This window comes from Pongo abelii, chromosome 20, assembly GCF_028885655.2.
Source record: "Pongo abelii isolate AG06213 chromosome 20, NHGRI_mPonAbe1-v2.0_pri, whole genome shotgun sequence".
In the NCBI taxonomy this organism is placed as follows: domain Eukaryota; kingdom Metazoa; phylum Chordata; class Mammalia; order Primates; family Hominidae; genus Pongo; species Pongo abelii.
Window position 1 is genome coordinate 33,962,299 of NC_072005.2, and position 27,152 is coordinate 33,989,450.

The following is a 27,152-nucleotide window of genomic DNA, read 5'->3' on the forward strand; positions in this document are numbered from 1 at the left end:
ATTTACAGATTCAATGCTATCCCCATCAAGCTACCAATGACTTTCTTCACAGAATTGGAAAAAACTACTTTAAAGTTCATATGGAACCAAAAAAGAGCCCGCATCGCCAAGTCAATCCTAAGCCAAAAGAACAAAGCTGGAGGCATCACGCTACCTGACTTCAAACTATACTACAAGGCTCCAGTAACCAAAACAGCATGGTACTGGTACCAAAACAGAGATATAGATCAATGGAACAGAACAGAGCCGTCAGAAATAACGCCACATATCTACAACTATCTGATCTTTGACAAACCTGAGAAAAACAAGAAATGGGGAAAGGATTCCCTATTTAATAAATGGTGCTGGGAAAACTGGCTAGCCATATGGAGAAAGCTGAAACTGGATCCCTTCCTTACACCTTATACAAAAATCAATTCAAGATGGATTAAAGACTTAAACGTTAGACCTAAAACCATAAAAATCCTAGAAGAAAACCTAGGCATTACCATTCAGGACATAGGCATGGGCAAGGACTTCATGTCTAAAACACCAAAAGCAATGGCAACAAAAGCCAAAATAGACAAATGGGATCTAATTAAACTAAAGAGCTTCTGCACAGCAAAAGAAACTACCATCAGAGTGAACAGGCAACCTACAAAATGGAAGAAAATTTTCACAACCTACTCATCTGACAAAGGGCTAATATCCAGAATCTACAATGAACGCAAACAAATTTACAAGAAAAAAACAAACAACCCCAACAAAAAGTGGGCGAAGTACATGAACAGACACTTCTCAAAAGAAGACATTTATGCAGCCAAAAAACACATGAAAAAATGCTCACCATCACTGGCCATCAGAGAAATGCAAATCAAAACCACAATGAGATACCATCTCACACCAGTTAGAATGGCAATCATTAAAAAGTCAGGAAACAACAGGTGCTGGAGAGGATGTGGAGAAATAGGAACACTTTTACACTGTTGGTGGGACTGTAAACTAGTTCAACCCTTGTGGAAGTCAGTGTGGCGATTCCTCAGGGATCTAGAACTAGAAATTCCATTTGACCCAGCCATCCCATTACTGGGTATATACCCAAAGGACTATAAATCATGCTGCTATAAAGACACATGCACACGTATGTTTATTGTGGCATTATTCACAATAGCAAAGACTTGGAACCAACCCAAATGTCCAACAATGATAGACTGGATTAAGAAAATGTGGCACATATACACCATGGAATACTATGCAGCCATAAAAAATGATGAGTTCACGTCCTTTGTAGGGACATGGATGAAATTGGAAATCATCATTCTCAGTAAACTATCTCAAGAACAAAAAACCAAACACTGCATATTCTCACTCATAGGTGGGAATTGAACAATGAGAACACATGGACACAGGAAGGGGAACATCACACTTCAGGGACTGTTGTGGGGTTGGGGGAGGGGGGAGGGAGAGCACTGGGAGATATACCTAATGCTAGATGACAAGTTAGTGGGTGCAGCGCACCAGCATGGCACATGTATACATATGTAACTAACCTGCACATTGCGCACATGTACCATAAAACCTAAAGTATAATAATAATAAAAACTAAAAAAAATAAAATTGGTGATTTTTTTATTGTATCAAAAAAGATGATATAAGCTGATCTAAAACAAAAATAGCCAGGAAGGCTTTAGAAATAAGAATGGAGTAAGAGTGAGACTACATTTTCCCCTAGTCATTAGTAGGAAAAACAACTTGCTACATTCAGGATGTCCGGGAAATAGTCTTTCTGATCAAATTTGGTAGGGTGCTAGTGCTTTGGGTCCTTGTAGCAGAATATACATTTAACTAAAATACTGGTTGGGAGTATCTAGGCCACAGGGTTAACAGTAGGCACACATAGGAATTTAGTATTATTCCCAGTAAATGGGGAAAGAATCAACTCTTCAATATCTTCAGTATCATAAGAACTCCTGAGGCATTTAGAGAAAAATAGTTCCATATCATACAGTACACAAAATCAAATTACAGATGGAATACAAATGTAAATTTAAACAAGATTATAAAGTCACTAGAAGATAATATTAAATTTTTAAAATCTTGTGATAGATAAGGCCTATGTAAACAAGTCACAAGACCCAGAAGAGTAGATCTGACTACAATTAAAACTTAAATAAAATACCGTAAACCAAGTTCACAAGCTCAGACAGCCCAAGAGATACTTCATACATGAAAGTATAAACATTTCTATAAATACGAGTATAGGTTACTTATATATATATACTTATATATATGATGCATTTGTTTAAATACTAAACGATTAAAAGCCACACTATATACAATACCTATAAATCAATTTAAAAACTCAAATCCAATAGAACAGGCAAAAGATGAACCGGCAATTTTCAGAAAAATAAACCTGTGAAAAGATAGTAAATGATGAGATAATCAAATCAAATAACAGTAATCAAATAAATACAAATTACAATTTTTTTCATTCATCAGAGAAGCATTTTTTAAAATTGCTAATATTCAGTGTTATGAAAGCATGTCAAACTGTCACTCCCATATACTGTGGGCAAGAGTATAAACCAGTGCTCTGTTGCTCAAGGCACTCTGGCAAAAGCTATCAAAATTTTAAATCCACAACCCTCAACCCAAAAAGTTTTCATCCAATAATCTAAACATAGACTACCTTAGAGAAGACACAAAGTGTTGCATTTTGAATCCTTTTTATGTATCTATTTGTAATAATGAAAAACTGGAAATTTGAATACCCATCAATACCGGGGAATAGGTTAAGTAATGACTCATCCATCCACAGCGGACATCAATGTTTTTGCCTGCAAAGCAGTTCTTCCACCTTCTTCTAGCAACAGAACCACCCCCTTTCCCCTAGAAACTGCCCTTCCATCAACTGGAAGGTATCATTCACGAGGCTCTACCTGCTCTCTATCAGGATAGAAACGTGATTTAATGGGAACAGATGACTCCATTTCTCTGGTTGTATAGTGAGTGGTAAAAAACAAACAGAAAATATGGCCAGACCCAAGCAGATGCTAGAAGAAAGGAGTCTCTCTCTCTGAGTCCATAAAAACTGGGGCCATCTTTTGCACCACGTCGAACAAAGCCAACCTGAGAGTGACAGCCACACCAGAAAAGGCAGAATTAAAAAGATGGATCCACCAACCACCTAAAATCAGCTCTTGTCCTCAGACTTCCTAGTTCCAGGACCGATCCTCATAAGGCCTGCTTGAGTTGAGTTTCTGTAACTTATAACTGAAAGAACTCTGGCAATGGAGTAGAACACAAATACACAGGGATGAGGTGGATATTTATGTACAGACATAATTTTCCACAAGGTGTTAAGGGAAAGCAGCAATAGCAATTTTCAGAGCATTATTATATTATGCCTGGTTTGTTGTTTTTAAAAGATATATATTTTTCTGTTAATACTGAGTGCTGGCAAAAGAGGAGAATATTCACGTTAACACTAACACATAAAAGACCTTGAAAAATATTATTTATACACATTTTTAAAATCACACAATAAAATAAAACATCATGCACAAAATTTGCATCAAAGCCCAGTCATCAAATTTACCTTAATTTCCAAAGAAGCCCATGGAATATTTTTCCTAGAAAGGAGAAGAAATAGCAGCAGCAAACTGAATTATAAAGAAACAAAACTGGTATTGCTCCCATGAGGTCATCAATGTTTGATATATAACTTTCTTCATCTCCCTCTGGAAAGCCAAATCCAGAAAATAAATATTTCAACATCCTTCTACAACTCCAGGAAAGGGGGATAGACTTGAGGTCAAATGATCTCTGGGCAGTTTTTAAAAATATATTCATGTTTACATCTATGTTGCAATGACAGAACAAGAAACTTAGGAAAGGTGATACTTGTGAAGCTCAAATGTAGTCAATTAAGGTACAGAATTTTGCTACCTGCTATATCCAGGTCACACTAAGGGAAGACCAGAAGGACAGGACACAGGGTAACTCAATCAACACAGAAGACTATCCTTTTTCCACATCAGTGTTTTCATCTAAAATGCCAAATCCATACCACTCCAGGGTGCTCTCAGTACTCCCTACACTATGCTGAGATGTGTGACTCCCCATGACTGAGAAAAAAACTACTCTCTGTAACTTAAACAAGAACGCATAAGACCTATTCACTAATAACTAATTACGTGAATAAAAATTAATATTAGCTTAGATTTAAACTAAAATCAAAATAAACTCTGAAAAACTATCATGCTATAACAGGAACAAGGATCGTATTAACTTCACTGACCTATCTGTGTATTGTCTTGACACTCTAGAAAGGTATAAAAGAATATACAAAATCTAAACTCCAAGATACAGTGAAAATTCAATTGAAAAACCAACATGATTCTTTAAGATGAATAAATGGCTTTATCTTGAGGCATCATATCTAGAGGGAAAAAGAAAAAAGAAAGGTTTTTAAATCAGTATTTGGCTGAAGCTGATGTAGAATTAATCAGTATTACATTTTAAAACTCTTTGCAACAGAATTTTTAAAAAGAAGTATAAAAGAAACCTTTCAATGATCAAATAATAAATCTAACATATATCCTTCTACATTTAGTAGCATCTTAAAAATAAGAGTTTTTTTTTTTTTTCAAATTTAAGAAACAAACATAACCACACTTAGGGAAAAAAAAGTAATACTCTTTCTGAAACACCAAAAAGATAAAATACTGTGGGTTCTTAAGATAATTACATATGCTACATTGGCACTACGGTCCATAATGGGTTTGAAAAAATAACAAGATTTGATTTTATTATTTCATCACTATAATCTTAATCATTAGGCATATTAATGTCACATATACTTTTTTAATATATATTTTTAGAAGTTATGTCTCAACAATATGATACCAAAACACACAGCTGATACAGGTTGTATAGCTAATCATTTTGACTGTGAAAAAATATGATCAGAATACTGTTACAATAAAGGAAAATACCTTCTTTTTAATCATTCTCATTCAGCAATAGTGAAAATGCTCTAGGTACACGGTGGCTCTGAAGAATACATTTCATCTCTTTTTCAGACCTGCTGTGCTATCTATTGCTGTTTTGGTGATTACACAGTTCAACATGAAAATGCGTCCCATTAAGATTCTCAGTAATAAGTCTAATTAGGCAGATAACTTTCCAATCGTAAAAGCTTTTATTTTAGGACAACTATTATGCAAATCTAGGGTGGAAATCGGACTCACTGTAATTGGGACAAGAAGACACTCTGAGAAGAAGGCTGTACATGTGACACTTACTGCATTTTGTGCACTCGTCTTGCATTCTCTTCCTTTCTTCCTCCTCTTTGAAGCACCAGATTAAAGTATAATTACACTAGAGAGTTACAAATGGGCTTATTACAAGAGAACTATATGTTTAAGAAAGCGAGGCTTTCAGATAAGAAATCTCCAAAATTTTCCGTTATATGTTTTTACAATCTTTCTTATAAAGAAGAAGTGTTTGATGTGCAACGCCTGCTAACAGAAATAAATCTACACTCAAGCCCAGTAGAATAATCAAATATAAAATACAGACATAAAGCAAACTACAACGGCAACAGTGATTCTTGGGGCAGCATGTGCAAAATACAGTATCTTGCTATCTAATATCATTGTGATCAGAAAAGAAATGTGCCAAAACACTCATTCCACTTGAACTGGATCCCCATAATTCCAATAAACATCACTTGTGACATTAGGTTGTCATCAGCTTGCATGATCCCCAGTTCACTTAACCTTTTCTTCTTCATCTGGCCTTTTTGTGTAAAGGCAGAAACCAGTTCATTTACAATTTCCCTCAACTTGCTCAGAAAGGTCAGATCTTGCATAAAGCTCCATTTTAGCAGGTGCACATTGAATCAGCTCCTCTGGATCTACTCTTTCAGCTACATCTGCCTTTCTACTTGTCTGAATTTTAAGTGCTTTATTTTCTGGATAAACAAACTATGACAAAGTTCAGTATGCAAGCTAGCCCAACTAAAACATACATATTTCTACACAGTTTGTTAGAGCTTTCAAGTGTTTTCTGCCAAGTATTCCTACTGTCATCTAACTGGAGTTTACAAATTCCTTGCCATAAGAATCTCAATGAGTAGTTTTTTCCAGTTCTGTGAAGAAAGTCATTGGTAGCTTGATGGGGATGGCATTGAATCTATAAATTACCTTGGGCAGTATGACCATTTTCACAATATTGATTCTTCCTATCCATGAGCATGGAATGTTCTTCCATTTGTTTGTGTCCTCTTTTATTTCACTGAGCAGTGGTTTGTAGTCCTCCTTGAAGAGGTCCTTCACATCCCTTGTAAGTTGGATTCCTAGGTATTTTATTCTCTTTGAAGCAATTGTGAATGGGAGTTCACTCATGATTTGGCTCTCTGTTTGTCTGTTATTGGTGTATAAGAATGCTTGTGATTTTTGCACATTGATTTTGTATCCTGAGACTTTGCTGAAGTTGTTTATCAGCTTAAGGAGATTTTGGGCTGAGACGATGAGGTTTTCTAAATATACAATCATGTCACATCTGCAAACAGGGACAATTTGACTTCCTCTTTTCCTAATTGAATACCCTTTATTTCTTTCTCCTGCCTGATGGCCCTGGCCAGAACTTCCAACACTATGTTGAACAGGAGTGGTGAAAGTTCATATGGAACCAAAAAAGAGTCCGCATTGCTAAGACAATCCTAAGCCAAAAGAACAAAGCTGGAGGCATCACACTACCTGACTTCAAACTATACTAAAGGGCTACAGTAACCAAAACAGCATGGTACTGGTACCAAAACAGAGATATAGACCAATGGAACAGAATAGAGCCCTCAGAAATAATACCACACATCTACAACCATCTGATGTTTGACAAACCTGACAAAAACAAGAAATAGGGAAAGGACTCCCTATTTAATAAATGGTGCTGGGAAAACTGGCTAGCCATATGTAGAAAGCTGAAATTGGATCCCTTCCTTACACCTTATACAAAAATTAATTTGAGATGGATTAAAGACTTAAATGTTAGACCTAAAACCATAAAAACCCCAGAAGAAAACCTAGGCAATACCATTCAGGACATAGTCATGGGCTAGGACTTCATGTCTAAAACACCAAAACCAATGGCAACAAAAGCCAAAATTGACAAATGGGATCTAATTAAACTAAAGAGCTTCTGCACAGCAAAAGAAACTACCATCCGAGTGAACAGGCAACCTACAGAATGGGAGAAAATTTTTCCAATCTACTCATCTGACAAAGGGCTAATATCCAGAATCTACAAAGAACTCAAACAAATTTACAAGAAAAAAACAAACAACTCCATCAAAAAGTGAGCGAAGGATATGAACAGACACTTCTCAAAAGAAGACAGTTATGCAGCCAACAGACACATGAAAAAATGCTCATCATCACTGGCCATAAGAGAAATGCAAATCAAAACCACAATGAGATACCATCTCACACCAGTTAGAATGGCAATCATTAAATACTCAGGAAACAACAGGTGCTGGAGAGGATGTGGAGAAAGAGGAACACTTTTACACTGTTGGTGGGACTGTAAACTAGTTCAACCATTGTGGAAGTCAGTGTGGTGATTCCTCAAGGATCTAGAACTAGAAATACCATTTGACCCAGCCATCCCATTACTGGGTATATATCCAAAGGATTATAAATCATGCTGCTATGAAGACACATGCACACATATGTGTATTGTGGCACTATTCACCATAGCAAAGACTTGGAACCAACCCAAATGTCCATCAATGATAGACTGGATTAAGAAAATGTGGCACATATACACCATGGAATACTATACAGCCATAAAAAAGGATGAGTTCATGTCCTTTGTAGGGACATGGATGAAGCTGGAAACCATCATTCTCAGCAAACTATTGCAAGCACAAAAAACCAAACACCCCATGTTCTCACTCATAGGTGGGAAATGAACAATGAGAACACTTAGACACAGGAAGGGGAACATCACACACCGGGGCCTGTTGTGGGGTGGGGGGAGGGGGAGGGATAGCATTAGGAGATATACCTAATGTAAGTGAGGAGTTAATGGTTGCAGCACACCAACATGGCACATGCATACATATGTAACAAACCTGCACCTTGTGCACATGTACCCTAGAACTTAAAGTATAATAATAATAATAATAAAAAGAAAAAAAAAGAATCTCAATGAGTGACTGTCTTGCTCTTTATGCCAAGGTTTCCTGATCTTCATACAGGATCACAAATTTTGAACTATTTGTCTACCCTTTTCATCCTAGAATCTTCCCCACTCAACAGATATTTATTGGATATTTACTATCTGTTAAGCATTGTGTTAGGAACTAGGATGCAGATTGGTAAGACAGTGCTACTTTCCTTTAACTCCTTTAACTCTCAATCTAGATGAGCCCCATGATCCCAGCCCCTGGTATTATTTTCATGACGATTAAATGGCAAAAGGAGTTTGCACTACAATTTGCAATGTAATTAAGGTTCCTAATCAGTTTTCTCCAGCTGGTTGCAAAAGAGGAAAAGAGGAAGTCAGAGAGATTCAAAGCATGAAAGGTTTGCCTTGAGGGAGGTTCTCTTCTGCCAAGATAGAGGGGACCATGCGGCAAGAATCTGAGAGCAGCCTCTAGAAGCTAAGTGCGAGCCCCAGCAAATAGCCAACAACAAAACAGAGACCTCAGTCCTACAACCTACAGAAATGAATTCTGTTGATGAATAACATGAATGTATTTGGAAGCAGGTTCTTCCAACTGAGCTTTTCTTTTCTTTTTTTTGAGATGGAGTTTCATTCTTGTTGCCCAGGCTGGAATGCAATGGCCTGATGTCGGCTCACTGCAACCTCTGCCTCCCGGGTTCAAGCGATTCTCTTGCCTCAGCCTCATGAGTAGCTGGGATTACAGGTATGTGCCACCACATCCGGCTAATTTTGTACTTTTAGTAAAGATGGGGTTTCTCCATGTTGGTCAGGCTGCTCTCAAACTCCTGACCTCAGGTGATCCGCCTGCCTCGGCCTCCCAAAGTGCTGTGATTACAGGCAAGAGCCACTGCATCCAGCCCCAACTGAGCTTTCAGACCAGAGCACTGTTTAGCTGACACCTTGACTTCACCCTTCAGACCTGTGAAGAAATAAAGAACTTGCTCTTCAGGAGTGGACCCTGAAGGATGACAAGGAGTACTCTTGAAACTGCTTTAAACGTTCCTTAACTCGGTCAATGCTTAATTCTTCTCTATGACTGAGATTTAGTAGACTGAGATCTATGTCATCACTTTGAAGTTCATAAATATCCAGTGAGTTAGCTCACCTTTGCTGCCAAGAAAGGCAGATGACAGGGAGGCACTTCCTTCTACCAATAAAAAATGGAGGCAAACTCCACTATTGGCTCCAGTAAACACAGCCCTCAACCTGGCACATGGATTTCCCCACCTCCAACCTCAACAGATGCCAGCCGGAGCCACCACTGCTATCACACACCCATCCTCATTCTATACGTTTATAGAAAGCCAAGCACAGTAAGAAGGGAACTGCAGGACCACAGAAACCACAATGTCAAGGTTTTGAATGAACAGTTGAACTAGTTGACTTTGAAACTTCCTTTCTCCCTCAGATTCTATAATGTTATAGCTTTACCAAAACTTCTCTTTCTCCATGCCCAAACATATTCTGGCAATCTTTAAAAAAAAAAAAAAAAAAAAAAAAAAGCAGGAAGACTGAGATCCTTAATCGGATTTTAATGCAGAAAAAAAAAGTAAATTATGTCTGATTTTTCTACCTAAAATTCCTAAATATCGCATACCTTCAGTTTCATCTTGGACACTTTCTTGGAGGTTAGAGAAAACTGTAGCTTTCACCAAGAAAACACCATAACCTTCATTTTATGATATTACTCACCAAGGATATTTTGGGAATGTCATAATGCTCATCTAAGAAGACCGGTGACACTGAAAACAAATGTTTCAAGGAACTGTCTTCTTCACTGCCTGCTTAAAAAATCTTGCCTTTTTTCACACTATTCTAAAAATAAAGCAGAAAAGCTATGCTGATTCACATGCTGTAGCACAGTGTGATGCAACATTCCTCTGTCATTTCTGCAGATCTATAGGCAACAAAGTATTCTTGCAAAAGACTTTCAATCATTAGCTACTGATATTATTAGAATTTATACACTATTTAGGCCTTTCAAAGTCAGAAAACAATAGGACCCAACATGAGAATGTAATAAAGCATAATTTTTTACGTGAAATCATTCCAACCTTTAGAAAGCAAGTGTCTCGGCCGATGCTCAGCTTAATGAGGAGCCCTTCCTTGCAACGGCAGGTCCATTCTCACTCAGGGAACCCGAACTTACTCCCAGGATGTATTTCTATGCCAGCACCCTGCAAGTTACAATTTGAGATAATAACAATCAGTTTCAAAAAGGCAGCAAGAATTTTATTACAATCACTTTTTAGCCTTTTACACAGTGCAAATGTAAAGCACAAAGATAAAGTGTTTTACAGATAAGCTTTATTAGGTATTTTAAACCAACACTTCATTTGTTCCAGATTAGCAAGTCATTAGCATGTATCATTTTCAAACCACCCCCACCCCACCCCAACATACAGGCTGAGTGTCAACATTCAATTCCTGTTCCACTGTCTTTCATTCTACATAAATCGATTTTCAGATTCTGCCAAAAGTAGAAATTCTTTAACAATTTTGTTGAAAGATGCACTTAATCAAAATGACCATTCTCTCATCTACTCAATTAGTGAAGAACAGTATTTGAGTTTAGTAAAATATTATAATTTGAGACTAGAAACAAGGCCCTATATTTAAAAAATTTCAGTTATAAGATACCCCAATCCAACTTAAAAATCACTTCTATGAATTAAGCAATGGCCTTCACTGCTACACAGGTTAAAATTAACAACTAGTTCAAGTGTAATTTATATAGAGTAACCAGAAAGATTCAAACCTGGTCCGATTCTCTCACACTGTCTCCTCACACCACATGGCACCAACAAAAAAGAAACAGTAATAGGAATAATGTATTTCCTAAAAAAAGCAAAATGAGTCACTCAAACCTCTATAGTTATTTAGGAAACCACTTAGGAAGAATTTAATACACAAAATCATAGGTGAAGAAAACCTGGTATAACTACTCATGACACATCTACTGCAGGTATGTTACTTTTCTAAGAGCAGTCATATACCATGAGAAAACATTTATTATTACTTTTCCCTTTGCATATGCCTGAACCATATATGTACACACTAACTTATCTCTTCTGTAGAGATGTTTTTAAAAATCTGCTAACTGGGACTTCAGCTAAAAAATTTTCAGCTCGGGGTTATGTGCAAAAAAGACACAGGAGTGATTATATTAAAAATACATATACAAATAGTTAAATATCAAACTATCAGGAATCATATAAAATTTAAAAAGAATGGGAACAGCAGCTATCTGGCAAATGATATGATCATATTCAAACTTAGTTATAAAGATGAACAAATAATTTGGCAATTAAAAAGTAACTGCCACTTGTGAAACAATAGACATGTCTCTATTTGTTCTGCTAGGTATAACCAAAAACCATGGGCATTATATATAAAATAAACATAAGATAATTGAAAAATGGAGAGAAGGTGGCAGACCAGCAACAGACCTCAAGACCCAAGAAAGAACACCAACACAGTGGGAAGTTCCTAGGGTTTTCTTTTCACTTCATAATCCCCAGACTTGGAGCTTATGTAGCTGGCAATCCAGTACACAAACAGACAAAGACCAAAAAAGCCCCCAAAATACTGCTTTGTCTAGTCAAAGGACTAGGCAACCTAGAAAGACAGAAAACAGACAATAATACCTCCATTCCAGCCAAACAGCACAAAATAAAAGAGCGACCCCATTCCCATCATACCAGCCAAGGTCGAGAGGAACCTGGACTTTTGCCCACTGAAGGCTGTAACCAGGTATCCCAGCACTTCCACTGGGGTGGAATCAGTGAAAACAAAACAGGGAGCCAGGACTTTCATCCCCACTAACTGGTTATAAGGCCCTCTCTGCAGCAGTATCAGTGAAGACTGAGGAGCCTGGGCTTGTACCCCCACCTAGCAGCAACAAATGCCTGCCCCCTCCCCACTGGGGTGGTGTCAGAGCAAGCCTAGTGGAGATTACAACTTTCACAACTGGCCAGTGGTAAGAAGACCAGCCCCATATACCACAGTGTCAGTGGAGACCAAATGGGAAGCTAGAATTCCCACTCTTACCCAGCAGCAACAAGGAGCTCCTCCATCCAGCTTGAGTATCAACAGAGGCTAAGGGGAAACTATGACTTCTACCTCAACAAGGTGATGGCCATCTACCCCCATCTTTTATCTTCCTGCAGGAATGTCAGAGAAGTTAGAGAAGATTGAGACTTTCATAATGTAATACAAAAAATGTCCAGGATTCAAATGAAAATTACTTGTCATACCAAGAACCAAGAAGGTGTCAAATTGAATAAGACAATCAACTGATGCCAAAACCAAGATGTCAGAGATGACAGAATTAGCTGACAATAATTTGAAAGCAGCTAGGATAAAAATGCTTCAACAAGCAATTATGAACATACTTCAAACAAACGAAAAATGAGTCTCAGCAAAGAAATAGAACATAGAAAGAACCCAATTAAAATTTTAATTTTTTATTTCAATAGCTTTAGGAGTATAATATAGTTTGGATATTTGTCCCCACCCAAATCTCATATTGAATTGTAATCGCCAATGCTGAGGGTAGGGTTTGGTGGGTGGTGTTTGAGTCATGGGGGCAAACCTCTCTTGGCTTGGTTCTGTCTTTTCAATAACAAGTGAGTTCTTGTGAGATGTGGTCATTTAAGAGTGTGCCCCCTCCTACCCGCTTTCACTTGCTCCTGCTTTTGCCATGTGAGGTACCTGCTCCCTCTTTGCCTTCCACCATGATTGTAAGCTCCCTGAGGCCTCCCTAGAAGCTAAACAAATGCCAGCATCACGCTTCCTCTAAAGCCTGCAGAACCATGAGCCAATTAAACCTCTTTTCTTTTTAAATTACCCAGTATCAGGCATTTCATTATAGCAATGCAAGAACAACCTAACACAGAAAACTGGTACCGAGGAGTGGGGCATTGCTTTAAAAACACCTGAAAATGTGGAGGCAGCTTTGGAACTGGGTAATAACAGAGGTTAGAAAAAGTGTGGAGGGCTCCGAAAAAGATAAGAAGATGAGAAAAAGTTTGGAATTTCTTAGAGACTGGTTAAATGGTTGTGACCAAAACGCTGATAGTGATATGGACAATGAAGCCCAGCCTCAGATGAACATGAGAAACTTACTGAAAACTGGAGAAAAGGTCATGTGTGTTATGCCTTGGCAAAGAGCTTGGCTGCATTCTATTCATGCCCTAGGGATCTGTGGAAGTTTACACTACAGAGCAATGACTTAGAGTATCTGGCAGAAGAAATTGCTAAGCCGCAAAGCACTCAAAAAGTGGCCTGGCTGCTGCTTCTAACAATCTATGCCCAGATGCAAGAGCAAAGGAATGACTTTAACTTGGAGCTTTAAAGGGGGAGCAGAGCATAAAAGTTCAGAAAATTTGCAGCCTGGCCATGTGGTAGAGAAAGAAAAAGCTTTCTCGGGGAGAAGAATTCAAGCAGGCTGTGGAACAACTACTTGTTAGATACTTGTGTAACTAAAAGGGATACAAGTGCTAATATCCAAAACACTGGGAAAAAGGTCTTGAAGGCATTTCAGAGCTCTTCTCAGCAGCCCCTCCTATCACAAGCCCAAAGGCCTAGAAGGGAAGAATTGTTTGGGCGGCCAGGACAAGGTTCCCAAAGCCTGCACAACCTCAGGACAGTGCTCCCCACATTCTGGCTGCTCTGGCTCCAGCTGTGGCTCAAAGAGTTGCAGATACTGCTTGTGCCACCAATCCAGAGTGGGTAAGCCACCATAGCCTTTGGCAGCTTCCACATGGTGTTAAGCCTGTGAGTGCGCACAGCGTAAGAGTGAATGAGGCTTGGTACTCTCTACATAGATTTCAGAGGACATACAGAAAAGCCTGGGTGTCCAGACAGAAGCCTGCTGTAGGGGAAGAGCCCTCATGGAGAACCTCTACTAAGGCAGTGCCTAGAGGAAATGTGGGGATGGAACCCCTAGAGTCCCCACTGGAGCACTGCCTAGTGGAGCTGTGAGAAGCAGGTAGCCAAACTCCAGATCTGAGAATGGTAGATCCACCATCAGCTTGCACCCTGAGCCTGGAAAAACCACAGGCACTCAACAGCCAGCAAGAGCAGCTGCAGGAGCTGAACTCTGGAAAGGCACAGGGGAAGAGCTGCCCAAGACCTCAGGAGCTCACCCCTTCCGTCAGTGTAACCTGGGTGTGGGACACAGAGTCAACGGAGATTATTTTGGAGCTTTAAGATTTCATGACTTCCCTGCTGGGTTTTAAACCTGTATGAGGCCTGTAACCTCCTTCTTTTGGCTGGTTCCTCCCTTGTGGAATGGGAATGTTTACCCAATGCCATAGCTCCATTCTATCTTGGAAGTACATAACTTCCTTTTGACTTGCCTTGTTCAGATGAGACTCAGATGAGATTTTGAACCTTAAACTTTTGAATTAATGCTGGAATAAGTTAAGACTTTAGGGGACTATCAGGAAGGCATGATTGTATTTTGCAGTGTGAGAGAGACGTGAGATTTGGGAGGGTCTGGGGCAGAATGACATAGTTTGGATATACATTTTTCCCTGCCCAAATCTCATGTTGAATTGTAATCCCCAATGCTGAAGGTGGGGCCTGGTGGGAAGCTTTTGGATCGTGGGGGCAGTTCCCTCATGGCCTGATGCTGTCTTCATGATAGTGAGTGAGATCTTGTGAGATCTGGTCATTTAAAAGTATATGACACCTGCAGCCCCTCTATCTCTCTTGCTCCTGGTCCAGCCAGGAGCTGCAATGTGCCAGCTCCCCCTCTGCCTTCTGCCATAATAGTAAGCTTCCTGAGACCTCCCTAGAAGCAGATGCCACTATGCTTCCTATATAGCCTGCAGAACCATTAGCCAATTAAACCCCTATTCCTATAAACTACCCAGTCTTTATAGCAGTGCAAGAACATCCTAATACAGAGTACACATGCTTTTTGGTTACAGGATGAATTATAGAGTGGTGGAGAGTCTGGGATTTTAGAATATCCATCACCCAAATAATACACATTGTACCCAACAGGTAGTTTTTCTTCCTTTACCCTCCTTCCAACCTTGCCTATTCTGAGCCTCCAATGTTGGTGATACCAGTCTGTAAGCCTCTGTACACCTAAAGTTTAGCTCCCACTTGTAAGTGACAACATGTAGTATTTGATTTTCCACTCCTGAGTTACTTCCTGTAGAATAATGGCCTCCAGTTTGACCTAAGTTGCTGCAAAAGACATTATTTATTTTTCATAGTTCATTATTTTCTGAGTAGTATTTCATGGTGTGTGTATACGTGTGTGTGTGTGTGTGTATATATAAAACACACAAACATAAAAATTTTAGAACTGAAAAATAATTAAAATAAATAGCTCAATGATAAGTTCAACAGCAGAATGAAAAGAACAGAGAAAAGAAACAGTGCATGGAAAGACAGAACAATAAAAATTACCCTATCTGAACAATAGAGAGAAATTAAACTGAAAAATAAACGTAAACAGAGCTTCAGGGACCTATTGGACTATAAGAAAAGATCCAATATTTGTGTCATTACAGACCTGGAAGGAGAGGAAAAAGAAGGTGAGGCTAAAAAGGTAATTGAGGAAATAATCACTAAAAGCTCCCACATTTGGTAAAACACAATAAGCCCATAGAGTCAAGAAGCTGAGCAAACTCCACACAAGATAAACTCAAATAAATCCATGAAAAGATATATCATAATTAAATTACTGAAAGCTAATGGCAAAAACAAAAAAAAATATTGAAAGCATCAGTGAAAATTTTACACCTCAGCCATTGGAGAGAAATTGTGATTGACAGCATCAGAAACCATGGATGCCAGACAAAAGAGGCCCAGTATTATTTAAGGGTGGAAAGAAAAGAACTGTCAATCCAGAATCCTATACCCGATAAAGATATTCTTCAGGAATTAAGAAATCAAAACATTCTAATAAGAAGAGAAACTAAGATAATTAGCAACCAGCAGATCTACTCTAATGGAATGGGTAAAGAAAGTTCTCTGAACAAAAGAGAAATAATAAAAGAGGGAATCTTGGAACATCAGAAAGGAAAAAGGGGCAAAAGCAAGCAAAAATACCAGTAAATAGGCTTTCCTTCTCCTCTTGAGTTTAAATTATGTTTGAAATTTGAAATGAAAATATTAGTATCATCTAAGTGGTTCTAGATGTACATAAAGGAGATATTTAAGACGATTATAAAAAGAAGAAAAAGACATTGCAGGGAGCCGAAGGCTCATGGGACGTGACCAACTCAGCATTCCACTGGAGGCTATATGATCAAACAACAAACTGTTTTTCATGAATGCAGGATGTGGGCAAACTCACGACTGCTCCTGCTGACAGAAGGTTTGCTGGAGGCAATCACTCCCTGGTGCTGAGGTTATCTACTGTGACATCTACAGCCTGTTGTTCAAGGACCGCATTCTTGCAAGCCTACTCTGGACCAGGCAGCTGACCCCCTTCTTACATCCCCCTTCTCACTATCTCTTTTGCCTAATAAATACGGAAGACTGTGTAAAGCTCAGGGCCCTTGTCCATTAGAGGCAAGGTGCCCCCTGACCCCTTCTTCCAAATATATTCTTTTGTCTCTTGTCTTTTATTCCCACATTCACCCAGCTTTGTTTGGTCCCCCTAGGTCCGTGTGGGTTACATAGTGGTGCCCCGATCAGCGACAGAATCGGGTGCTCCACAAGAGATGTAAAAAAAAGCAGAGTTTCTCTACTTCACTTGAACTGGTGAATGAAGACACCAGTAAACTGTGAGGCTGTGTACATATATTACCTGAAGCAATCACTAAAAAAATAGCTATACAAAAAGATATATTCAGAAACAAATGAAACTATGAAAACTGCTCAGGTAATCCACAGGATGGCAGAAAAATGCAAATCAAGAAATAAAAAGCAGAACAAACAGAAAACAACAAATAAAACAGACTAATGACTAAACATCAATAATTAAATGTAAATGGTCTAAAGATATTAAAAGACACAGATTGGCAGAGTGGATTAAAAACAAGACTCAACTATATGCTGTCTACAACCAAATTTAAACAGAATAATATAGGCAAGTTGAAAGTAAAATAGTGGAAAAAGATATATCATGCAAACATTCATCAAGGGAAGGCAAGTGTGGTTATATTGATGTCAGATAAGGTAGACTTTGGAGCAAAAAAAATTACCAGAGACAGATAATAACATTATATAATGAGAAATATGTTTCACCAAAATGACAACATAGCAATCCTAAATGGGCATACAACAAATAACAGAACTGCAAGATACGTGAAGCAAAAACAGAACTGAAAAGACAAACATATCCATACTTGTGCTTAGAGATTTTAGCAACCCTATCTCAAAAATTGACAGAATTACTAAACAGAAAATCAGAAAGAATACAGAAAAACTCAATAATACCACCAACCAATTTGATCTAGTTGACATTTATAGAATGAAATACCCAACAACAGCAGAATACATATTCTTTTCATAGGGCCACTTTACACATAACAAGACAGACCACATCTTGGGCCATGAAACAAACCTCAACAAATTTCAAAGAGTTGAAATCATACATAGTGTTTTCTTACAACTATGGAATCAAACTAGGAATCAGCAAAAAGATAACAGTAAAACTCCCAATACTTAGAAACTAACACTTCTAAATTCTGCATGGGTCAAAGAATGAAAATACAAAATATAAAAATTTGTGGAACACAGCTAAACTAATGCCAAGAGGGAAGTTTGTTAACATTAAGTGTGCACATTAGAAAAGAGGAAAAGTCTCAGATCAACAACCTATGCTTTCATGTGGAAAACACAGAAAAAGCAAAACAAACCCAAAACAAGCAGAAGGAATGAAATCATAAAAACAACAAAAACCAAGGAAATTGAAAACAGAACAATTTTTAAACATCAATGAAACAGGGTTGGTTCTTAGAGAGAACAAACGAACTACCAGTATAGATTATGAAACAGAGATTATCGCTACAGACCCTGCCGACATCAAAAGAACAAGGAAATACTACAAAAAATTCGATATATGTAAATTTGACAACTTAGAAGAAATGGTCCAATACTGCTAAAAGCAAAAACTACCAAAATTTACTCTATATAAAATAGGTCATTTGAATAGCTCTTTACCTATTAAGAAAATTAAATTCATAATTTTAAAAATTCCAAAAGATGAATCTCCTGGCCCAGATGGTTTCATTGGAGAAATCTATTAAACATTTAAAGAATTAACAGTAATTCTACAAAATCTCTTCTAGAAAATAAAAGAGGAAAAAAAAAACTTCAGAGTTCATTTTATGAAGCTAATATTAGTGAAACCCAAACCAGACAAAGACAGGAGTACAAAAAAACAAAACTGCAGACGAATATTCTTTATGAATATAGATGCAAAATTTCCTCACAAAACATTAGCAAGTACAATTCCGCAAAATATAAAAAGATTATACACTATGGCAAAGTGGTATTTATGCCATTGAGGCAAGGCTGGTTTAAAATTTGAAAGTCAACCAGTATAACCCATCATTATTTTTTTTTCTAATAATAAAAATCAGGTGATCATCTCAGGAAATGCAGAAAAATGCTTGATAAAGAACTTGATAAAGAATATCCATTAAAAAAACTTGATAAAGAATATTCATTAAAAACCTAGTTAACCTCATTCTTAATGATGAAATATTGAATACACTCCCCATAACGTGAAAAATAAAGTTAAGATATCTACTCTTATTCAAAATAGTGCTAGAAGTTCTAGCCAGTGCAATAAGGCAAGAAATTAAAAAAAAAAAAAAAAAGAAAAAGCATACTAATCAGAAAAAAAAAAAACACAACTTTTGATACTTACAGATAACATGATTGTCTACACAGAAAATCCCAAGGAATCTACAAAAACACTTTTATAACTAATAAGTAACATTCAGCAAGGTCACAAAATACAAAATGAACATACAGAAGTCAATTATATTTCTATATACTAGCAATAAACATATGAACATTCAACTTAAAAATATAGTATGACAATCTAATAATAAAAAGCAATGGAAAAAAAACTCCCTATTCAATAAGTGGTGCTGGGATAACTGGCTAGCCATATGCAGAAGATTGAAACTGAACCCCTTCCTTTCACCATATTAAAAAATCAACTGAAAATGGATTAAAGACTTAAAAGTAAGATCCAAAAGTATAAAAACCCTAGAAGAAAAACTAAAGAGCTACTGCAGAGTATCAGCAGAGTAAACAACCTACAGAATGAGAGTAAATATTTGTAAGCTATGCATCTGACAAAAGTCTTAATGGCTAGAATCTATAAGAAAAAAAACAGGCAACAAACAAACAAACCCATTTAAAAATGGGCAACGGACATAAACACACACTTCTGAAAAGAAGATATACACACAGCCAACAAGCATATGAAAAAATGCTCAATATCAGTAATCATTAGAGGAATGCAAATAAAAGCCACAATGAGATACCATCTCACAGCAGTCAGAATGGTCATAATTAAAGTCAAAAAATAGCAGATGTTGGTGAAGTTACAGAAAAGGGCATGCTTAAACACTCTTGGTGGTACTGTAAATTAATTCAGTCATTATGGAAAGCAGTTTCAAGATTTTTCAGTGAACTTAAAACGCAACTACCAACAATCTTATTATTAAAACGCAACAATCTTATTACTGGATATATACCCAAAGGAATATAAATCATTCTACCAAAAAGACACACAAACTCGTATGTTCATTGCAGCACCAGTCACAATAGCAAAGACATGGAAACAACCTAGATGCCCATCAAGGGTGGACTGGATAAAGAAAATGTGGTAAATCTATACCGTGGAATACTAGGCAGACATTAAAAAATCATGTCCCTTGAAGCAACATGGATGCAAATGGAGGTCATTATCCTAAGCAAATTTACACTGAAACAGAAAACCAAATACTGCATGTTCTCACTTATAGATGGGAGCTAAGTACTCAGTACACATGGATACAAAGACGAGAACAACAGACAACAGAACCTACTTTAGCGGGGAGAGTGGGAGGTGAATAAAGGTCAAAAAACTACCTATTGGGTACTATGCTCACTACTTGAGCGGCTAAATCATTTGCACATCAAACCCCAGTGACATACAATTTACCCATGTAATGAACCTGCGCATGTACCTCATGAATCTAAAATAAAAGTTGAAAAAAAAAAAACAAAACACAAACAACAATTGTATGCTGAAGACTACATAACGTTGATGAAAGAAATCAAAGATCTAAATAAACAGAGAAATATGTTCACAGATTGGAAGACTCAACATAATAAAGATGTCAATTCTTCCCAATTATATATGAGTTTATTAAAATTCCTTTCAAAATTTCAGCATGATTTCTTGTGGATATAAAATTATTCTAAAATTTATATTGAAAAGCAAAGAACTTGGGTAGCTGAAACAATTTTCATAGAGACCAAGTGGGAGAAATCACTCTATTTGATTTCAAGACGTAAATACAGCTACAGGTATTAGTGAAGAAATAGGACACTGATCAGTGAAACAGAACAGAGAACACAGAAATAGACCTATACAAATATGCCCAAACAATATTTGAAAAAAATGTAAAACCAATTTATTGGAGGAAGGACAGTCTTTTCAAGAAATGGTAAAGGAGCAACTGGACATCCAAAGGCAAAAAAATGAACCTTGACCTAAACCTCACATCTTACAGCAAAATTAACTAAGAACTGGATTACAACTTTATATAAAATGTAAAACTATAAAAATTTTAGAAAAATATAGGAGAAAATACTTGGAAATCTACAGGTCAGTCCATAAAAGGAAAAATTGATGAACTGGACTTCATCAAAAATAAAAACTTTGCTCTGTAAAAGCCCATATAAAGAAGACAAACAGACTAGCTACAGCGCAGCAGAAAGTATCCGCAAACCACATACCTGACAAAGGACTAGTATCTAGAATATATATATAGAACTCTCAAAACTACAGTAAAAAAGGACAAACAATCCAATTAGAAAATAGGCAAAAGTCACAAATAGACATCTCACTAAAGAGGATAGAAGAATGGCAAATAAGCCTATGAAAAAATGTTCAACATCGTTAACCACTACGGAAATAATTAAAACCACAGTTAGACAGTACTACACACCTACCATAATGGCTAAAACAAAAAATAGTGAAAACACCAAATGCTTTCAGGATATAAAGAAACTGCATCACTCAAACATTGCTAGTGGGAATCGAAAATTGTACAACCACTCTGGAGAACAGTCTGGCAGTTTCCTTAAAAAACTAAACATGCAACTGCCATAGGACCTACAATTGTATTCCTGGGCATTTACCCCTAAGAAATAAAAAGTATATTCTCAGCAAAATCTGTACACAAATGCTTGTAGCAGCTTTAGTGACAATAGGCAAAAACTGAAAATAATCTAGATGTCCTCCAATGGGTGAATAAACAAACTATAGAACCACCACACATTGGACTACTACCCAACAATAAAAAGGAACAAATTACTGGTACATACAGCAACCGGGATGAGGCTCCAGAGAATTGTGTTAAGTGAAAAATGCCAATCCCACAAGGTCATATCCCAAAAGGAATGTGATTTCATTTTTAAAACGTTTCTGAAATGATGAAATAATAGAAATGGAAAACAGATTAAGGTTTGCCAACAGTTAAGGAAAAGACTGATGGGAGAGGAAAGTAAGTGAGTGTGGCTATAAAGGGCAACCAGAGGAATCACTGTGGTGATGGACGTGCTCCTCAGCCTAACTGAATGTCAGCATTCTGGCTGTGCTACGATACTGTGGTTTCATAAGATGTCACCACTGGACCAAACTGGTAAAGAGTGTACATACAGGATCTCTCTGTGTTATCTCTTACAACAGTAGTGAATCTATAATTACCTCAAAATAAAAAGTAATTAAAAGCAACTGAGCTTTGACTGTTACAAAATTGTTTACAAAGTTATAATTTTAAGAGTCTAAAATTCTCTGTAAGTTACAGTAAATTGTGAGATTTATTATTTTTCTTACTAATCTATGTTTTGAAAATGTTACATAAGAACCTCATACAATTGGGCTTGCATGACTTAGCAGATATAAATGTCTGAAATTCTTTGAAGAAAGAGAATAGGAGTCTGCACTTACATCTTGGTCTCATATTTTATATATTTATTTACAACTTAAACTCAAACTATTTCCCAAAAAGAGCTCATCATATCTTGTCACCGTGTAAGTCCAAATTCTTCCTTAAAAATTCTACTGATGTGCGTGCTGTGCCTCATGCTACTTCATGCGGCAGCACAATTTTCTGATGGAGTCTCCTTATGGTGAGTGCCTGTGATGAAAACATACAGCTGACTGCTTTAAGAAGTAATGTACCTTTTCCAGTATCAGGGACAGCCTGGAGCTGACACTAGATATAGTCTAAATATTTAATAGCTTCCACTTAAACTTGAATTTGAAATTCATAAAATACAAAACAATGACCATTTTGAGTTATTTTCTAAAATCTAAAAGCAACATTCTTAACAAAGAATGACTTGACCTCAGAAATGCAAAAGCACTTTTCATTACCACAAAAGAATATCAGAGAGCAACTTTGCTCAGTATCTTGGGAAAAAAAGATCTTATTCAAGAAAGAAGACACAGATCTTAGGAAACAAATACTACTGCAATGTGAAGATAGCTAGTTTCAGTCTAGTGCTAAATTGAAAACAATGAATACAGATCACCACGTTGGAAAGTATTAAAAGAAAAAGATGACTGCACCAAGAAGAAATTAATATTAAACTAACACATTTTCAAGAATAGGCTGAACTATTTTTCACTTCAGGGTAAGATTCCTAAGTTGTCATGCTGCATACATAAATAAATAATCAGCCTTCCATGTACAGGCATACCTTGGAGATACCGGAGTGTAGTTTCCAGACCACTGCAATAAAGCAAATATTGCAATAGAATGAGTCACACCAATTTTTTGGTTTCTTAATGCATATAAAAATTATTTTTAAGAGAGAACAAGGCAGGAGGATCACTTAAGCCCAGGAGTTTGAGACCAGCCTGGCTACATAGTGAGACCCTGTCTCTAGAAAGAAATAAAAATATTAGCCTGGTGTGGTGGTACATGCCTGTAGTCTCAGCCACTCAAAAGGCTGAGGCAGAAGGATCACTTGACCCCAGGAGATTGAGGCTGTAGTGAGCTAGGACTGTACCACTGCTCTCCAGCCTGGTTGACAGAGTGAGACCCTGTCTCTCAAAAAAAAAAAAAAAAAAAAAAAGTTATGTTTATATAATATTGTAGTCTAAGTGTACAAAAGCACTATGTTTTAAAAAAAAAAGTACAAACCTTAATTTAAAAATACTTTATTTTGCTAAAACATACTAAGGATCATCTGACCTTCAGAAAATCATAATCTTTTTTGCTGGTGGAGGGTCTTGCCTCAATGTTGACGGCTGCTGACTTATCAGGATAGTGGTTGCTGAAGGTTGGGGTGGCTGTGGCAATTTCTTAAAATAAGACAAACAGTTTGCCACATTGACCCCTCCTTTCGTAAAAGATTTCTCAGTAGCATGTAATACAATGTTATGATAGCATTTTACTTATAGAAGAATGTTTTTCAAAATATGAGTTGATCATCGTAAAGCCCTCCTCTGCTTTATCAACTACCTTGATGTACTATTCTAAATCCTTTGTTGTCATTTCAACAATATTCATTCTCTTTACCAGGAGTAGATTACATCTCAAAAAATCATCTTCTTTGCTCTTCCGTAAGAAGCAACTCCTCACCTGTTCAAGTTTTGTCATAAGATTGTAGCAACTCAGTCCCATCACCAGGCTCCACTTCTAATTCTGGTTCTCTTACTATTTCCACTCATCTGCAGTTACTTCCTCCACTGACGTCTTGACCCTCAAAGAGTTTGGGAGTGTTGGAATCAACTTCTCCCAAACTCATGTTAATGTTGACATTCTGACCTCCTCTCATGAGTCTTGAATGTTCTTAATGACATCTAAGTGGTGAATCCTTCCCAGAAGGTTTTCAATTGACTTTGCCCAGATCCATCAGAGAAATCACTATCAATTGAAGCTATAGTTTATGAAGTCTATTTCTTAACTATTAAGACTTGAAAGTCGAAATTACTCCTTGATTCATGGGCTGCAGAATGGATGTTGTGTTAGCATGAAAAGAACATTAATCTCCTTGCACATTTCCGTCAGAGCTCTCAGGTGACCAGGTGCATTGTTCGGTAAGCAATAATATTTTGGAAGGATTTTTTTTTTTTTTTCTGAGCAGTGCGTCTTAACAGTGGACTTGAAATATTTAGCAAACAATGCAATAAACGGATTTGCTACCACCCAGGCTTTGTTGTTCCATTTCTAGAGCACAGGCAGAATAGACACAGCATAATTCTTAAGGGCCCTAAGATTTTCAGAATTATAAATGACCACTGATTCAACTTAAAGTCACCAATAAGAGAGTTGGCCTGTCTTTTGAAGCTTTGAAGCCAACTAACGACTTTTCTCTAGTTATGAAAAGTCCTAGATGCATCTTCTTCCAATAGAAGGCCATTTCATCTACAATGAAAATCTGCTGTTTAGTGTAGCCACCTTCATCAGTGATTTCAGCTAGCTCTTCTGGATAGCTTTCCGCAGCTTCTACAATAGAAACTACTGCTTCACCTTGCACTTTCATGTTACAGAGATGGCTTCTTGCCTTAAACCTCATGAACCAACCTCTGCTAGCCAACTTTTTGTTCTGTAGCTCCCTTGACTCTCTCAGCCTTCATAGAATTAAAAAGAGTTAGGACCTTACTGTGTAGGCTTATGCTTAAGGGAATGTTGTAGTTGATTTAATCTTCTATCCTGACAACTAAAACTTTCTCCATATTAGTAATAAGGCTGTTTTGCTTTCTTATTCATGTGTTTGGCTTTTGATGTGCCTTTCTCACTAGGCTTAATCATTTCTAGACTTTGTTTAATGTGAGGGACATGCAACTCTTCCTTTCACTTGAACACACAGATGCCATTGTAGGGTTATTAATTCGTCTCCTTTCTATATTGCTTTGTCTCAGAATAGAGAAGCCCAAGAAGAGGGAGAGAGAAGGGAGCATGGCTGATTGTTGCAACAGTCAGAACACACACACCACTTACTAAGTTCACCATTTTCTATGGTGATGCAGTTCACGTCACCCCAAAACAATTACAGTGCTAATATCAAAGACTACTGGTCACAGATCAGCATAACAAATATAATAATAATAAAAATGTTTGAAATATTGTGAGAATTACCAAAATGTCATACAAAGGCATAAAGTGAGCACCAGTTATTGGAAAAACGAGGCCAAGTAGACTTACTCAAAGCAGGGTTACCACAAACCTTCAATGTATAAAACATTCAATATCTGCGAAGCACTATACAACAAGGTATTCCTGTACTCAACAGCGGCATTTCATTAAATTCTATCTTCCATAGAAAGTAAAGTTTTCCTTCAAAGCCTAGAATGAGTAAATATACCAAACAGTCAGACACTTATTTAAGATTCCTTTTACAACACCATGCTGAACAAATCTTATGCCTGAGATGTTAATATCCTCATTCATGCAGTCCACAGAAGTGTCACCTTTTTCCCTCTTTTCTATCACAATATCAATTGGTAGACCATATCCTAAGGAAGAGAACAGAAACATTTAAGGTGGGTGAGGGGAAATGTCCAAACACAAAAATGTAGAACACATTCTCTAGTGCAAGGGGTTTCAAATGATAATGAGACCAGTCAACCCAGATGCATTTAAATAAAGTCGATCTCCCCACATATCCTATTTAAACCAGGGCATCACATTTTTAACAATAACAACTTCCCAATGTGTCCCCATATTAGCAAGACTACTCTATCAGCCATCTCAGACCAGCCCAGCACAAAATTCACATACAAAGCTTCCATGAAAGTTAAAAAATAATCCTAAGGACCTACAGCTGGGTCAAAGGGCTTTAAAGCATTCAGCTCTCTTAAGCTTTTTTCTAACTGCATGGGTGCTATAGAAGGAATCTTAAGTATCTGAGATTCTATGATTCTAATATAAATTACATTTGAATAAACCTAAGCAGTTCTCAAGATTACCTAATTTTATATTCTCGAAGAATGACTTAAAATCTGACAAACTGACTTAAGACAGTTTAGCTACAGGAAAAAACAGTCTATCTCATTAATCAACAAAAACCATTAGATCTCTATAAATCTTAATCAAATCAGTAATACAGGCCAAGCCTCGAAGTGGGCTTACAAAAACCTGCAATATCAGAAAACTAAAGAACTCGCTTGACTTTCATTACAAAACAGAAGACAAACACATAGACAAAGCTGTAAGAAAGAAAGACCTCATTGTAATAAGTCCTTGAGTACATGAAAGCAGTAACTGCAGTAAACAGTCAAAGCCACTGAACTTACCCATACTTGAAGGGGTACAGACAAGCCTTTGGGGGCACTGGAGAAGGCAGGACGACTCCATACACTAGAATGCTACCGGGGTGGACTAGAAATGACTGAAGAGTGAGTAATTGTGTTTCTGATTCTGTATGTGTCTGCCTGTACTTTGAATATTTTCTACAATAACCATTTTTTTTACCATTAGAAAAATTAAAAATAGAAAAAGAATTGCATATTGAAGAAAAAACAGATTTTTCCACAAATTATGTATTCTTACCAATTTAAAACATAAAGCCATTACCTAAAGTGAACAGATTTTCTAAAGAAAGAGAAGCCCAACCATAAGTACTATTAATACCCTGCACATAGTAGGTACTCAACATATCTCTAGTTTTGTTAGCTATAGATTACTATCAGATAAGCTTTAATTTACTTTAAGCAAGTGCTCCATATATTCACACCAGAGATACCATTTGATTCCTCAATTCTCAGAAATGTCCTCTGTTAG

The 27,152-nt window shown here is 37.1% G+C and overlaps 1 long non-coding RNA gene across 10 annotated transcripts in view; it reads right to left on the reverse strand.

Moving 5' to 3' along the window:
• The window catches only part of LOC112130190 (uncharacterized), a 277,700-nt gene that overhangs the window by 227,593 nt on the left and 22,955 nt on the right, over positions 1–27,152 (reverse strand). For 7 of the 10 annotated variants that reach the window (XR_010138469.1, XR_010138467.1, XR_010138472.1 and 4 more), the window contains 2 exons: positions 10,973–11,052; positions 10,269–10,391 (listed from right to left, as the gene is read on the reverse strand). This is a non-coding gene — a long non-coding RNA (uncharacterized LOC112130190). Of the gene's footprint in view, positions 1–9,702; positions 10,030–10,268; positions 10,392–10,972; positions 11,053–27,152 lie in introns of those variants that run through there. The other 3 variants (XR_010138470.1, XR_010138473.1, XR_010138475.1) reach the window with 2 other exon arrangements.